At 37.4% G+C, this 18,281-nt stretch overlaps 1 pseudogene; it reads right to left on the bottom strand.

Annotated features, from left to right (window-relative positions):
- LOC143668587 (transcription initiation factor TFIID subunit 9-like) overlaps nt 1–12,767 on the bottom strand; it is a 45,319-nt pseudogene extending 32,552 nt beyond the window's left edge.
- Nucleotides 12,768–18,281: the final 5,514 nt, after the last annotated feature.

The following is an 18,281-nucleotide window of genomic DNA, read 5'->3' as shown; positions in this document are numbered from 1 at the left end:
AAAAATTTGAACAGGGTATCAGGGAACTCAAGGACAATGTGAATCGCACAAATATACATGTTGTGGGTGTCCTGGAAGGAGAAGAGAAGGGAAAAGGAGGAGAAAAACTAATGGAAGAAATTATCACTGAAAATTTCCCAGCTCTTATGAAAAACCTAAAATTACAAATCCAAGAACTGCAGCGCACCCCAAAGAGAATAGATCCAAATAGACATACTCCAAGACACTTACTAGTTAGAATGTCAGAGGTCAAAGAGAAAGAGAGGATCTTGAAAGCAGCAAGAGGAAAGCAATCCATCACATACTAAGGGAAACCCAATAAGACTATGTGTAGATTTCTCAGCAGAAACCATGGAGGTGAGAAGACAGTGGGATGATATATTTAAATTACTAAAAGAGAAAAACTGCCAACCAAGAATTCTATATCCAGCAAAATTGTCCTTTAAAAATGAGGGAGAAATTAAAACATTTTCAGACAAAAAGTCACTGCGAGAATTTGTGACCAAGAGACCAGCTCTGCAAGAAATACTAAAGGAAGCACTAGAGTCAGATACAAAAAGACAGAAGAGAGAGGCATGGAGAAAAGTGTAGAAAGAAGGAAAATCAGATATGATATATATAATACAAAAGGCAAAATGGTAGAGGAAAGTATTACCCAAACAGTAATGACACTAAATGTTAATAGACTGAATTCCCCAATCAAAAGACATAGACTGGCAGAATGGATTAAAAAACAGGATCCTTCTATATGCTGTCTACAGGAAACACATCTTAGACCCAAAGATAAACATAGGTTGAAAGTAAAAGGTTGGGAAAAGATATTTCATGCAAATAACAACCAGAAAAGAGCTGGAGTAGCTATACTAATATCCAACAAATTGGACTTCAACAGTAAAACAGCTAAAGGAGACAAAGAAGGATGCTATCTACTAATAAAAGGAACAATTCAACAAGAAGACATAACAATCATAAATATTTATGCACCGAATCAGAATGCCCCAAAATACATGAGGAATACACTGCAATCACTGAAAAGGGAAATAGACACAAATACCATAATAGTTGGAGATTTCAATTCCCCACTCTCATCAATGGACAGAACATCTAGACAGAGGATCAATAAAGAAACAGAGAATTTGAATATTACAATAAATGAGCTAGACTTAACAGACATTTATAGGACATTAAACCCCACAACAGCAGGATACACCTTTTTCTCAAGTGCTCATGGATCATTCTCAAAGATAGACCATATGCTGGGCCACAAAGCAAGTCTCAACAAATTTAAAAAGATTGAAATCATACACAACACTTTCTCAGATCATAAAGGAATGAAGTTGGAAATCAATAATAGGCAGAGTGCCAGAAAATTCACAAATACGTGGAGGCTCAACAATACACTCTTAAACAACCAGTGGGTCAAGGAAGAAATTACAAGAGAAATTAGTAAATATCTCGAGGCGAAAGAAAATGAAAATACAACATATCAAAACCTAAAGGGACGCAGCAAAGACAGTACTAAGAGGGAAATTTATTGCCCTAAATGCCTATATCAAAAAACAAGACAGGGCAAAAATTCGGGAATTAACTGTCCACTTGGAAGAACTGGAGAAAGAACAGCAAACTAACCCCAAAGCAAGTAAAAGCAAAGAAATAACAAAGATTAGAGCAGAAATAAATGAAATTGAGAACACAAAAACAATAGAGAAAATCAATATGACCAGAAGTTGGTTCTATGAGAAAATCAATAAGATTGATGGGCCCTTAGCAAGATTGACAAAAAGAAGAAGAGAGAGGATGAAATAAATAGGATTAGAAATGGAAGAGGAGACATAACCACTGACCCCACAGAAATAAAGGAGGTAATAACAGGATACTATGAACACTTTTATGCTAGTAAATACAACAATGTAGATGAAATGGACAAGTTCCTAGAAAGGCATGAACAACTAACTTTGACTCAAGAAGAAATAGATGACCTCAACAAACCAATCACAAGTAAAGAAATTGAATCAGTCATTCAAAAGCTTCCCAAAAAGAAAAGTCCAGGACCAGACGGCTTCACATGTGAATTCTACGAAACATTCCAGAAAGAATTAGTACCAACCCTGCTCAAACTCTTCAAAAAAATTGAAGTGGAGGGAAAGCTACCTAATTCATTCTATGAAGCCAACATCACCCTCATACCAAAACCAGGCAAAGATATTACAAAAAAAGAAAACTACAGACCAATCTCTCTAATGAATATAGATGCAAAAATCCTCAACAAAATTCTAGCAAATCAAATCCAGCAACACATTAAAAGAATTATACATCATGACCAAGTAGGATTCATCCCAGGTATGCAAGGATGGTTCAACATAAGAAAATCAATTAATGTAATACACCATATCAACAAATCAAAGCAGAAAAATCACATGATCATCTCAATTGATGCAGAGAAGGCATTTGACAAGATTCAACATCCTTTCCTGTTGAAAACACTTCAAAGGATAGGAATACAAGGGAACTTCCTTAAAATGATAAAGGGAATATATGAAAAACCCACAGCTAATATCATCCTCAATGGGGAAAAATTGAAAACTTTCCCCCTAAGATCAGGAACAAGACAAGGATGTCCACTATCACCACTATTATTCAACATTGTGTTGGAAGTTCTAGCCAGAGCAATGAGACAAGAAAAAGAAATACAAGGCATCAGAATTGGAAAGGAAGAAGTAAAACTATCACTGTTTGCAGATGATATGATACCATACGTCAAAAACCCTGAAAAATCCACAGCAAAACTACTAGAGCTAATAAACGAGTACAGCAAAGTGGCAGGTTACAAGATCAACATTCAAAAATCTGTAGTGTTCCTATACACTAGCAATGAACAAGCTGAGGGGGAAATCAAGAAACGAATTCCATTTACAATTGCAACTAAAAGAATAAAATACTTAGGAATAAATTTAACTAAAGAGACAAAAGACCTATACAAAGAAAACTACAAAAAACTGTTAAAAGAAATCACAGAAGACCTAAATAGATGGAAGGGCATACCGTGTTCATGGATTGGAAGACTAAATATAGTTAAGATGTCAATTCTACCTAAATTAATTTACAGATTCAATGCAATACCAATCAAAATCACAACAACTTACTTTTCAGAAATAGAAAAACCAATATGCAAATTTATCTGGAAGGGCAGGGTGCCCCGAATTGCTAAAAGTATCTTGAGGAAAAAAAACGAAGCTGGAGGTCTCACGCTGCCTGACTTTAAGGCATATTATGAAGCCACAGTGGTCAAAACAGCATGGTACTGGCATAAAGATAGATACATTGACCAATGGAATCGAATAGAGTGCTCAGATATAGACCTTCTCATCTATGGACATTTGATCTTTGATAAGGCAGTCACGCTAACTCACCTGGGACAGAACAGTCTCTTCAATAAATGGTGCCTAGAGAACTGGATATCCATATGCAAAAGAATGAAAGAGAACCCATATCTCACACCCTATACAAAAGTTAACTCAAAATGGATCAAAAATCTAAACATTAGGTCTAAGACCATAAAACAGTTAGAGGAAAATGTAGGGAGATATCTTATGAATCTTATAACTGGAGGCGGTTTTCTGGACCTTACACCTAAAGCAAGAGCACTGAAGAAAGAAAGAAAGAAATGGGAGCTCCTCAAAATTAAACACTTCTGTGCATCAAAGAACTTCATCAAGAAAGTAGAAAGACAGCCTACACAATGGGAGACAATATTTGGAAACGACATATCAGATAAAGGTCTAGTATCCAGAATTTATAAAGAGATTGTTCAACTCAACAACAAAAAGACAGCCAACCCAATTACAAAATGGGAAAAAGACTTGAACAGACACCTCTCAGAAGAGGAAATTCAAATGGCCAAAAGGCACATGAAGAGATGCTCAATGTCCCTGGCCATTAGAGAAATGCAAATCAAAACCACAATGAGATATCATCTCACACCTACCAGAATGGCCATTATCAACAAAACAGAAAATGACAAGTGCTGGAGAGGATGTGGAGAAAGAGGCACACTTATCCACTGTTGGTGGGAATGTCAAATGGTGCAACCACTGTGGAAGGCAGTTTGGCGGTTCCTCAAAAAGCTGAATATAGAATTTTCATATGACCCAGCAATACCATTGCTAGGTATCTGCTCAGAAGACTTAAGGGCAAAGATACAAATGGACATTTGCACACCAATGTTTATAGCAGCATTGTTTACACCTGCAAGGAGATGGAAACAGCCAAAATGTCCATCAACAGACGAGTGGCTAAACAAACTGTGGTATATACATATGATGGAATATTATGCAGCTCTAAGACAGAATAAACTCATGAAGCATGTAACAACATGGATGGACCTAGAGAACATTATGCTGAGTGCGACTAGCCAAAAACTAAAGAACAAATACTGTATGTTCTCACTGATATGAACTGACATTAGTGAATAAACTTGAAATATTTAGTTGGTAACAGAGACCATCAGGAGATAGAAATAGGGTAAGATAGTGGGTAATTGGAGCTGAAGGGATATGGACTGTGCAACAGGACTGGATACAAAAACCCAGAAACGGACAACACAATACTACTTAACTGTAATGTAATTATGTTAAAACACTGAATGAAGCTGCGTGTGAGAATGATAGAGGAAGGAGGGCTGGGGACATAAATGAAATCAGAAAGAAAGTTAGATGGTAAAGATCGAGATGGTATAATCTAGGAATGCCTAGAGTGTATAATAATAGTGAAATGTACAATGTACAAATTTTAAAAATGTTTTTGCATGAGGAAGAACAAAGGATTGTCATTATTGCAGGGTGCTGAAAATAGATGATAACTAATACTTTAAAATGTCACATTATGTGTGACACTAAAGCAAAAAATGTTTATTTGTTACAAAATTTAGATTTTGACTAGAGCATTTCCTAATATAACTCATGTAGATAGTTTGATTGAATGTCATAAGTACTTGGAATCTCAGGTAGCACATGAGATTTTATTGGTTTGTCCAGAGTGATCCCCCGATGAATCCCAGAATGATTTGATCAGTGACTGGAAAAGTATTTGCAAGCCCCCTTTGGGGAATGGTGAGAGTGGGGAGAAATTCAACTTCCCCAAGTTGAATTCTTGATATTCTCACAAGCAGTGTGGACAACCAAAGCTATAGGCTGAGCTCCCAGTCTTGGGGTTTGTTCACATGAAACTTAACCCCACAAAGGATAGGTCAAGTCTACTTAAAATTTAGGCCTAAGAGTCACCCCCAAGAGAGCCTCTTTTGTTGATCAGATGTGGCCTCTCTCTCCAGCCAATATGATGATCAGTCTCACCACCCTCACCCTCTCTGCGTGGGACATGACTCCCAGGGGTGTGGACCTTCCTGGCAATGTGGGACAGAGATCCTGGAATAAGCTGAGACTCAGCATCAAGGGATTGAGAAAAACCCTAGAATGAGCTGAGAATTAACATCAAGAGACTGAGAGAATCTTCTTGACCAAAAGGGGGAAGAGTAAAATGAGACAAAGTGTCAATGGCTGAGAGATTCCAAACAGAGTTGAGAGGTTATCCTGGAGGTTATTCTTATGCATTAAGTAGATATCACCTTGTTGTTCAAGATGTAGTGGAGAGGCTGGAGGGAACTGCCTGAAGGTGTGGAGCTGTGTTCCAGTAGCCATGTTTCTTGATGATGATTGAACAATGATATAGCTTTCACAATGAGACTCTGTGAGTGTGAAAACCTTATATCTGATGCTCCTTTTAGTTACTATATCAACAGAAGAGTAGAACATATGGATTAAAAATAAATAATAGGGGGAACAAATGTTAAAATAAATTCAGTTTGAAATAGTGGTAAATGAAAGCGAGGGGTAAGGGGTATGGTATGTATAGTTTTTTTTTTTCTCTATTATCATTTTATTTCTTTTCTGTTGTCTTTTTATTTCTTTTTCTAAATCGATGCAAATGTACTAAGAAATGATGAATATGCAACTATGTGATGATATTAAGAATTACTTATTATATATGTAGAATGGAATGATTTGTAAATGTTTTGTTTCTTAATTTTTTTTAATTAATAAAAAAAGTTAAAAAAAAAAAAAGAATTAATAACCCACTGTTACTTGGTTTCACTTTGGTAGCTTTGCAGCTGTCACTGTGTCCTCTAGAAACATAACTACGTAGAGATGTTACAATAACTAAATAAATTTCCTGAGAACTGCAATTCTAGAGGAATTGAAAGAACCAAAGAGGGAACAGCTAGAAGCTGAAAGTCAATGGCATCCAGAAGAGAAGGGAGAGGCCACCATGTGTATTGTCCTGTGCCAGAGGAACCAAGGACCAAGGACCACCAGCAGCCGGCCCCAGAATGCTAGCGGTCAAGGGAGAAAGCATCTCCTTGATGACATCTAGTTTTGTGCTTCTCCTAACCTCAAAACCGTGAGCCATAAATTCCCATTGTTTAAGCCAGCCCATTGCATGCTATTTGCTTTCACAATAAGGAAACTCAGAGAGATCTCCCAGCTATGCCTTCCCCCCTGCCTCCCACTCTTTCCCTGTCCAGGCCCCCAAACACCTATAGCCAGACATATATAAACCTCAGGCACAAGACTTGAGCATCTTTCTCTGCAGAAACTGAATGACCCTGAGAGTACTCGGCAGATTCTTAGCCAGTTTTAGGCATGCAATGCCTCAAACCAACAGGGAGAAAGCCAGTAAAGAGGAATGATTCCAGGAACAGGGATCAAATGGAGAAGAGAGACAAGGGATTTCCCAGGATAATAACAAGAGTGCCAGAGTGCTAGATAAAATGGGTCTAGAAAGTAACCAGTCAAGATTGGGGCAGGAGAGCTAAGGTTTCTGTAAATAAATTTAAAATGAAACTCATGGATTTTCTGATAAGTATTGGAGCATGTGAAAACTTACTTTGAGAGGTTGCTGAAGCACGTAGGAAGAATTAACAAAAGGTATATAGAAAAATAGGAAAGGAATAATTGACATAATCATTAACTCGAGGAATAAAAAGGAAACATAATCGTGGGACACTGCTTGATTTAGCAATGAAATATATATCAGCATATAGATCACTGAAAAGTAGTAATATATGGCTTGTATTCTGTGTTTCACAACAATTTTTAATCATGATTGCATTGGATAAACAAAGAAAATCCCATGTATTATTTTAATATTATATGGAGATTGTAATAAAGCACACATTGTGTCTCAAAACGATGTAAAGCAATAAGACAAAATATCATTTTGTTTTTTGTGCATGCCCTTCTTACCCCTATTCCTAGAATTGGGTAAAGCAACCACCATTTGTTTTTTCTCCTTTCCTGACTGAGACCCCCACAATGTCTAGTTATTTCAAGCAACCTAACAACGCATTCAATACAAACTCTTTAGCCTGGCTTTCAACACCTTATCTCTTTCCTGCCCTCTGTCTCCTCTCCTAAACTTATTTTTCACTACCTCACAACAGGCACCTTTTGCTCAAATTAGATGGCGCCATCAGAACCCAGCCCACTCCCGGGCACATGCACTTTCGCCTTTGGGGTCAGGCCACTCATGAATGCCTGGACCAGTCTCCTCTGTAACAGGACAAATTCTCTCCAATCTTCAAAACCCACTTCAGGATGGGCACAGACATTTCTTATCATAATTCTACTATTATATCATCTTTGGGACATTTGGGCTTCTCATTAAAACTTGAAAGTGCCATTTATAGCAGAAAAAATTATTGAGTGAAAGATACTTTTTATGACTGTCTCAGGCATAAGGGAAATTTAAACAAATGAACATTTGTCCAAATTCAAGAGACCATGCTGATTTGATTTATTGATGAATTTGAGGCAGAGAAGGTGAAGGAACCCTGCCTGGCTCAGTGTGAGTCGATTTGTACCTGCCTTGGTTCCTTAGGAGGGGATGACTGAGAGATGCATGGATAACATACTGACAAGCAGGGTGGTCTTTTTTGGAATCTTTTTAAAGAAAAGAGGAATGGAAATACCCAGATAAAGCAGTCCTGCCTAGATTATGCAACCACTCCTATTGTTTAGCAGTGTTTTCTGCTGGACATAATTTGGGTTTCTGTGGGGTAATCTGCTTAGACTATCTCTTCCCTCATTGTTGTAAAAAGTTTCAGAGTAAATTCTTGATCATTTTTGTTGGTGTTTTAAAAGCTCAACTCAAAATAAGATGCAATACAATGGACATATTATATAATAAAATGTTTAAGATTAGAATTGTATTCGTAAAAAAATAAAAATGAAACTGAGTCACTTACAAAATAAAAAAAAAGAGACCATGCTGAGTTTATTAGGTTGACACCATATCAGCAGTTTTCACAAACAATGAAATGTGCCAGTGAATTGTTTTCAGCATTAGGGGATTGTCTATAAAAGAAGGACGCTCTTTTATGAGGCACCCCACCCAGTCCCAAAAACATGTACACATATATATTTTGTCTTGTCCATTTGAAGAGAGAAATATCAAATCAAAGCTTGATTGAGGCTGGCCAAAAAAACTGATAATTTATTTTTGTATTGATTTTTTTTTATTAATTATTCAAATGTGTGTTGGTTTGAAAGGATATATGTCCCCTAGAAATGCCATGTTTTAATCAAAATCCCATTTCATAAAGGTAGAATAATCCCTATTCAATACTGTATGTTTGAAACTGTAATCAGATTATCTCCCTGGAGATGTGATTTAATCAAGAGTGGTTGTTAAACTGGATTAGATGACGACATGTCTCCACCCAATTGGGTGGGTCTTGAGAAGTTTCTGGAGTCCTATGAAAGAGGAAACAGTTTGGAGAATGAGTGATTCAGAGAGAGCCAGAGAAGAATGACATAGTCAAGAGAGCCCACAAACCAGTGACCTTTGGAGATGAAGAAGGAAAACGCCTCCCGGGGAGCTTCATGAAACAGGAAGCCAGGAGAGAAATCTAGCAGATGACGCCGTGTTCGCCATGTGCCCTTCCAGTCGGGAGAGAAACCATGACTGTGTTCGCCATGTGCCTTCTCAGATGAGAGAGGAACCATGAACTTCATCAGCCTTCTTGAACCAAGGAATCTTTCCCTGGATACCTTTGATTGGACATTTCTATAGACTTGTAACTGGGACATTTTCTCAGCCTTAGAACTGTAAACTTGCAACTTATTAAATTCCCCTTTTAAGAACCATTCCATTTCTGGTATATTGCATTCCAGCAGCTAGTAAACTAGAACAAACTGCTACAATTTTTATTATACAAACAATGTAATAATAATACCAGAAAACAAAAAAGGAAAAAAAATTTCTCCACTTTCACTATCCAAACTGTTTTCATTGTTTCATGTATCCTTTCATTTCTATTCCCTATAGACACATAGTTTTACATAGAAAGCACTCTGTTTTACCCTAAATATTGTTATACACATTTTCATGCTGTAAAACTTCCTTCATACTTCACATTTCAATAGCTATATAATAATCCATTTGTTGATGTCTGTATAATAATTCACCTGTTACACCACCGTAATTATTTGTGTCCATATCATTAGTAATTTGCAATTCTTTCTAGTATTTTCCATAGGCTGTGGGAAAATAGGCAGTCTTATACACTGATTATATGTTTCACATTTCAAATGCATATAACTTTCGCCTTAGCAAATCCACTTCTAGGAATCTATACTTCAGAGATAATTTCACAAGTGTATAAACACATTTATATAAGGTTACTCTTTGCTGCATAATCTGTAATAGTAAAAATTGTAAAAATTGGAGATGATCTAAGGACTGTATCAGTTTCCTAGCTACTAAAACAAATACCATACAATGGGTTGGCCTAACCAATGAGAATTTATTGGCGCATGGTTTTGAGGCTAGGAGATGTCCAAAATCAAGGGGCCAGCAAAGCAATGTTTTCTCCCCAAAGACTGTGGCATTCTGGGGTTGGCTGCCCATGATCTTGGTCCTTAACTTCTCCATCACATGGCAATGCACATGATGATGTCTTCTCCTTTTCCCTCTGGGTTCTGTTGACTTCCAGCTTTTGACTTCTCCCCGTGAGTTATCTCTCTCCGTGCCCAATTTCTGTTTCTTTTAAAAACTTCAGCCATATGGTAAGGCCCACCCCCATTCAATTTGGGCACAACTTAACTAATAACATCTTCAGAGGTGCTGTTTACTAATGGATTCATACCCACAGGACCAGGGCTTGGGATCTGAACATACTTTTTGGGGGCGACATGATTCAACCCCCAAGAATGACCAACAATAGTATAATAGTTAAATAAATTTTGGCATACCCAAATACGTGGCTTACTATATGGTCTTTAAAAATAATGAGTTAGATTTGTTTGAGCTGACGTGGAGAATATCCACAGTAGCCTGATGGATAGTGAAATGGAGATAGGGAAATACATTTTAGATAATTAGAGCTCATTGTTGTGGAAAATATAAATGTGTATTCATAACAAATACATTATATATATATATATATATATATATATATATATATATATATATATTTGCAAATACATCAAAAAATAGATACACCAAATTCTTAATCTTTGACAGTATGATTAGTTGGGCAATGTGAGAGAAATGTTTACTTTTTACTTTATATCCTTCAGCATTATTGGAAATACCACAAGCATGTATTACTTTTGTTATTTAGAAAACATAGACAAAATGGACGGTCTAAATAAAATTCTTTAGGTGATTGTTACTCTCTTTACATAGATGGTCCGGTCCTGGTAGCATTTTTTTCCTTTCGTTGAATGACAACTTTATTTTTTACACTTAAAAGCTGATGAAAAAAACACTGTTAATCCTTTTAAAGAAAATCCAACATCTCAGTTGAAAATTATGAGAACCATATTTACTCATTAAATACTAATTAAATTATACAACTATGTGATGACATTGTGAGTTATTGATTATATAACAAGAATGGAATGATCATATGGTAAGAATGTTTGTGTTTGTATGTGGTTATGTGTCACAAATAAATTTAAAAATTTAAAAAAATACTAATTAAGTTTTCTTAAAAATGTATGTTTAAGTACAATGGATTCAAGACCAAGTATGCATGTTACGTGTATCAAGACTAGATAACAAAAGATCCCAGTCACCATTGTCATCATCATTACCTTCACGTTTCCTTTTCAGTGCATTTGATTCACCGGCGGTATTTTGCGGCGACACCATGTTAGTGGTACCAAGAATGTTCAGGGGCCCAGTTAATGATGGACTAATTAGAACATTCTGAACTGCTGATGCTGCAGGAAGGGACATTTTACAACTGAGGATGTTGAACTGGGCATCTGCACTGTAAACCTTTGCCCTGTGATGGGCACTGGAGCCCCTCCTTCAGTTGAAACATACTCTGTGGGGTTCGTGTGAATAGTGTGGGGATGACAGGGCTGCTAGTAACTGAACCCACAACTAACCAGGGAACTGTTATTCCTCCTGCAGAGGTAGATGGCTTTTAGGGGAAAGACTTAAGTTTACAGTTGGGAGCAATTAAGCAATGTCTGTCAGGTGGTAGTCTACGACTTGAATATGGCTTGATCAATGGCAAAGGGGTTTGATTTCTTTGCCTTGCAATATCTAATAAAAAATCTCCCAGAGAGAGGATGTGGAGAAAGAGGGACACTTATCCACTGTTGGTGGGAATGTCAAATGGTGCAACCACTGCAGAAGGCAGTTTCGCGGTTCCTCAAAAAGCTGAATATAGAATTGCCATACGACCCAGGAATACCATTGCTAGGTATCTACTCAGAGGACTTAAGGGCAAAGACACAAACGGACATTTGCACGCCAACGTTTATAGCAGCATTATTTACAATTGCAAAGAGATGGAAACAGTCAAAATGTCCATCAACAGACGAGTGGCTAAACAAACTGTGGTATATACATACGATGGAATATTATGCAGCTTTAAGACAGAATAAACTTATGAAGCATGTAATAACATGGATGGACCTAGAGAACATTATGCTGAGTGAGACTAGCCAAAAACTAAAGGACAAATACTGTATGGTCCCACTGATGTGAACCAACATTAGAGAATAAACTTGGAATATGTCATTGGTAACAGAGTCCAGCAGGAGTTAGAAACAGGGTAAGATAATGGGTAATTGGAGCTGAAGGGATACAGACTGTGCAACAGGACTGGATATAAAAACTCAAAAATGGACAGCACAATACTACCTAATTGTAATGTAATTATGTTAAAACACTGAATGAAGCTGCATCTGAGCTATAGTTTTTTTTTGTTTTTTAATATATTTTTTGTATTTTGTATTTTCATTTTTTCTCTATATTATCATTTTATTTCTTTTTCTGTTGTCTTGCTATTTTTTTCTAAATCGATGCAAATGTACTAAGAAATGATGATCATACATCTATGTGATGATATTAAGAATTACTGATTGCATATGTAGAATGGAATGATTTCTAAATGTTGTGTTAGTTAATTTTTTTTTAATTAATAAAAAAAAAAATCTCCCAGAGAAGGAATTAAGAGATTGGTCGGCGCAACACTGGATTGCCAATTGCACATCATCAATTGCATCAACAGTAGCTTTCTTAGCACCGCCTGCATCATCTAGAATTATGGTCACATATCAGAAGGCCAACTCCAAAAAGTGATTTATAACTCTTGGCTCATATTCTGTGATCCCCGTATCCTTCAGGATTTGTGCCATCATCTGTGCATCCTTCAGCACTCTCTTGAGAAAATCCATATTGCCAGACTCCATGATGTCCAGTAATCAGATTTCTTTAGCTAAATCACCACATTAATGTATTTCAGTCCTGATCTTGATGCAAGTTCTTGCCTAGTGTAGTTTTTCCAACCCCTGCTGAACCAGCAAACAAGATGTTCAGCTGCAACATCCTGAAAGCATTTTTTAATTGCTCCAGAAGGAACAGGAGACTCAGCCAGGCCAGTCTGGCCTCCCCGTCTAAGGGAATGGGGGGAAGCCCAATTTTCTCTGGACTTTGATTCATTCAAGTTTACTGGTATGTTTAGTTCATTAGGCAAAGTCAGTTCTGTGTTTTAATTTGTTATCACTCCAAGCAACAGACAAACTTACCAGATCAATCAAAAAATGGTTCTAACTTTGAGCCTTCTCAGTTTTGCCATTCTCCAAATCTTTAGGGGTTTTACAAAAAAGCAAAGTTTCTATGAATCTATGAATCCTCAAAGTCATCTAACATTGTCAATTTTAGGTTTCTTTTGTCTACTCTTTCATGTTGTAGAAATTAGAGGGTAAATATGTACAATCGAATTTCTGATTTGTGAATATTTTTATTTGAGAAAAATACAGAACAGTTTAAATAAAAGTATATCACAGGGTTTCTTATCTCTGGCAATGTTGCCATTTTGAGATGACATTTTGAGATGACAATGCGCAAAGTATGCAAATAATGGACTTAATAAATGCACAGGTTTTGAAACCAAACTGCCTGGGATGGAAATCCAGCTTGTGTTCTTCAGCTATGTAATCTTGGGCAAGTTACTTAACCTCTCTGTTCCTCAGTTTATTTATTAATGAAAGGAACTATCACAGGGTTAAATACGTATCATATGGTTAGTGTGAACATCGAGTGAAGTGATTTATGTAAAGTGCTTAGAACAGTGTCTGGCATAAATGTAATCAATTTGATCATTGTAATTTATGAAAATTAATATTCACAAAACATCAGTAAAGATACATATATAAGAAAACTAGTGACAATGGTTGCTTCTGAGCAGGTGAACTGAGTGGCTAGGTGGTCAAGGGAAGCTTAGTTTTCACTGTATACTTTTTGGGGTTTTTGAGTTTTTCTAGAAGTATCTACTCAAACATTTAAAAAAACATAGTTTTTAATGGCTTTAGGAACATATGCTGAACTCCTACTTTATAGTTTTAAAAAAAATTGAAATTTCTAAGTTGCTGTTTTTCATCTGTGGCTAACAAAATCTAAATCTGCCTGTTAGTAGAGAACAAGTAACATCCAAATTGTGCGAAAGATTTTAATTCTTGGGGGTAGGAGAAAATACACAGAGAAGTTTCATTCACTTCCAGGCACTTTAGAATAATAACAGCTTTATCTGTCTTTATTGGTTAAATATTAAATTTTATAGTGAGTTCAATGTTCACAGAAATAGGAGAGCAGTGTGACAGCTCAGGTTAATGGGTAGTCTTACAATAAGACTTTGTGCTTATATTGGAATGCAAATGTGTCTCACCAGCATAAACGTCTATACTAAAATCACTCTAACAGTAGAGAGGCACTAGAATTAGATTTAATAAATAATAGAGGCAATTTGTCAGAACATGTTGTTCCAATAATAACAGAAATTCATTATTTGAACAAATTCATATTTGAAACTGTTTACAACTATATACCCACTCTGGTGAAATATGAGAAAGAATCATCTGTTAAAAGATTATAGGGGAAGAGAAACGGTAGTACTCAGAAACACCTATGACTTTATTTCTAAAGTAATATTCACTTATGATTTTAATAATGAGGTGTATCGTTCCTGACTTAAGGACAAGAAACTCTCTGGTGAAACTTCTCTGAAATATTTTTATAAAGGGGAGAAATGAGGAAAGAAGACATTATATAAAGGGTGAGAGGGAAAAGGAGAGCGAAAAATAGGGCAAAAATTAGGAAGAAATAACATGGATCAAGACAATGAAATTGGGGGGACTTCCAGGTCAAGATGGCAGCTTAACAACGTGCACGTTTTAGTTCATCCTCCAGAACAACTACTAAATAACCAGAAACAGTACAGAACAGCTCCTGGGGCCACGTCAGTGACCAGACACAGAGTGTACCTGAGTCTGGACAAGCTGGACCAGCTGCGAGCACCCCCAGAACCATGAGTTCCCAAAGCTGCGGCAGCCAGCGCCCCTCCCCCACAGGCCGTTTCCCAGAGGGGAAAGGAAAGGACTTTACCAGCAGGAGGAACTGGGCACAATCAAACGCCAATTGTGGAACTAAATAACAAATTCTGACTACTAAAAATAGGCCCCCAGCTTAGGTGAACCTGATCAAAGTGGAGGTTGCTCATTTTTGCCCCAGCACCAAGGGGGCAGGACTAACAGAAAAAGGGGAAAAAAAAAAAGAAGGAAACAGAGGTTTTTGTGGCTGCGTATCTACAAAGGCTTGACTGCCTCTGGATACAGTGGCAGGACTTTTCAGGCTGCAACTGCCCCAGGCATAGGCAGAAGTGAGCTCTTTTGGGGCTTGTCTGGAGCCTGTGCCTTCCCCAGGGGAGGGGTGAAGCCCAACTCAGGTGGAATCCCTCCATCAAGGAATTCAGACCCCAGGGCTTGGTAATTTGAAGCCATTAAAACCAGCCTATAACCTCTCCTCTGTCTCCACCACGCCCCCAGCAGGGAGAGTCTGCCAAAGTTAAAGGTACCACATCATCTTATGCTGGTGGGACCTGCAGTCAGACAAGTGCCACACACAGGGCAGGATAAGAAAAACACAGTCCAGAGACTTCACAGGAAAGTCTTTCAACCTGCAGGGTCTCACCCTCAGGGAAAACCGACGCAGGTGACTCTTTCCTCCTGATAGGAGGCCAGTTTGGTCTGGGAAAATTTGGGTGGGGTCTACAATATCTAAGTAGACCCTCCAAAGTGTGTGTGGGGGGAAGGCACCTCACAAGCAGGGCAAGAAACAAGAAAACAAGAACTGAAAAATTCTCCTCTGTTAAACAAAACTTAAGCTAAAGGTCCAGATAAAGCTGAACAGAATGTCAAAGAACAGATAGACAACAAATTCATCCAGTAAGAAAACCCTAGATAAAAGAAGTGAAAGCAATCTCCAGAATAAACTAATTAAGGTAATTAAATGCCTAGATGCCAGCAAAAAATAACAAATCACACTAGGAAAATTGAAGATATGGCCCAGTCAAAGGAACAAACCAACAATTCAAATGACATACAGGAGCTGAAACAATTAATTCACAATGTACGAACAGACATGGAAAACCTCATCAAAAACCAAATCAATGAATTGAGGGAGGATATAAAGAAGGCAAGGAAAGAACAAAAAGAAGAAACTGAAAGTCTGAAAAAACAAATCACAGAACTTATGGGAATGAAAGACACAGTAGAAGAGATGAAAAAAACAATGGAAACCTACAACTGTAGATTTCGAGAGACAGAACATAGGATTTCTGAACTGGAGGACAGAACATCTGAAATCCGACAAGAAACAGAAACTATAGGAAAAAAAATGGAAAAATATGAGAAGGGACTCAGGGAATTGAAAGACAATATGAAGTGCACGAATATACATGCTGTGGGTGTCCCAGAAGGAGAAGAGAAGGGAAAAGGAGGAGAAAAACTAATGGAGGAAATTATCACTGAAAATTTCCCAACTCTTATGAAAGACTTAAAATTACAGATCCAAGAAGTGTAGCGTACCCCAAAGAGAATAGATCCAAATATACGTTCTCCAAGACATTTAATAATCAGAATGTCAGAGGTCAAAGAGAAAGAGAGGATCTTGAAAGCAGCAAGAGAAAAGCAATCCATCACATACAAGGGAAGCCCAATAAGACTATGTGCAGATCTCTCAGCAGAAACCATGGAGGCGAGAAGACAGTGGGATAATATATTTAAATTATTAAAAGAGAAAAACTGCCAACCAAGAATTCTATATCCAGCAAAATTGTCCTTCAAAAATGAGGGAGAAATTAAAACATTTTCAGACAAAAAATCACCGAGAGAATTTGTGACCAAGAGACCAGCTCTGCAAGAAATACTAAAGGGAACACTAGAGACAGATACGAAGACAGAAGAAAGAGGTGTGGAGAAGAGTGTAGAAAGGAAGACTATGAGTAAAGGTAAAAAGAAGGAAAATTAGATATGACATATAAAATCCAGAAGGCCAAATAGTAAAAGAAAGTACTACCCATGCAGTAATAACACTGAATGTTAATGGATTAAACTCTCCAATCAAAAGACATAGTCTGGCAGAATGGATTAAAAAACAGGACCCATCTATATGCTGTCTCTACTCAAACGACACGTAGCCAAGGACACAAATGGACATTTACACACCAATGTTTATAGCAGCATTATTAACAATTGACAAGAGATGGAAACAGCCAAAATGTCCATCAACAGACAGTTGACTAAACAAACTGTGACATTTCCATAAGGTGGAATGTTATGCAGCTGTAAGACAGAATAAAGTTATGAAGTATGTATCAATATGAATGGACCTGGAGGACATTATGCTGGGTGTGATTAGCCAGAAACAAAAGGACAAGTACTGTATGGTCTCATTGATGTGAACTGACATTAGTGAATAAACTTGGAATATTTCCTTGGTAACAGAGACCATCAGGAGATAGAAACAGGGTAAGATATTGGGTAATCGGAGCTGAAGGGATACAGATTGTGCAACAGGACTGAATATAAAAACTCAGAAATGGACAGCATAATACTACCTAACTGTAATGTAATTATGTTAAAACACTGAATGAAGCTGCATGTGAGAATGATAGAGGGAGGAGGGCTGGGGACATAGATGAAATCAGAAAGAAAGATAGATGGTAAAGATCGAGATGGCATAATCTAGGAATGCCTAGAGTGTATAATAATAGTGAAATGTACAATGTACAAATTTTAAAAATGTTTTTGCATGAGGAAGAACAAGGGAATGTCATTATTGCAGGGTGCTGAAAATAGATGGTAATTAATACTTTAAAATGTCACATTATGTGTGAGACTAAAGCAAAAAAATGTTTATTTGTTACAAAATTTATATTTTGACTAGAGCATTTCCTAATATAACTCATGTAGATAGTTTGATTGAATGTCATAAGTACTTGGAATCTCAGGTAGGACATGAGATTTTGTTGGTTTGTCCAGAGTGATGCCCCGATGAATCCCAGAGTGATTTGATCAATGACTGGAAAAGTTTTTGCAAGCCCCCTTCAGGGAATGATGAGAGCGGGGAAAAATTCAACTTCCCCAAGTTGAATTCTTGATATTCTCACAAGCAGTGTGGACAACCAAAGCTATAGGCTGAGCCCCCAGTCTGGGGGGTTGTTCATATGAAACTTAACCCCACAAAGGATAGGTCAAGTCTACTTAAAATTTAGGCCTACGAGTCACCCCCAAGAGAGCCTCTTTTGTTGCTCAGATGTGGCCTCTCTCTCCATCCAACATGACGAGCAGTCTCACCACCCTCACCCTCTCTGCGTGGGACATGACTCCCAGGGATGTGGACCTTCCTGGCAATGTGGGACAGAGATC

This window comes from Tamandua tetradactyla, chromosome 24, assembly GCF_023851605.1.
Source record: "Tamandua tetradactyla isolate mTamTet1 chromosome 24, mTamTet1.pri, whole genome shotgun sequence".
Classification (NCBI taxonomy): Eukaryota; Metazoa; Chordata; class Mammalia; order Pilosa; family Myrmecophagidae; genus Tamandua; species Tamandua tetradactyla.
The sequence above is the reverse complement of the archived record's forward strand: the minus strand, read 5'-3'. Positions and strand labels throughout refer to the sequence as shown.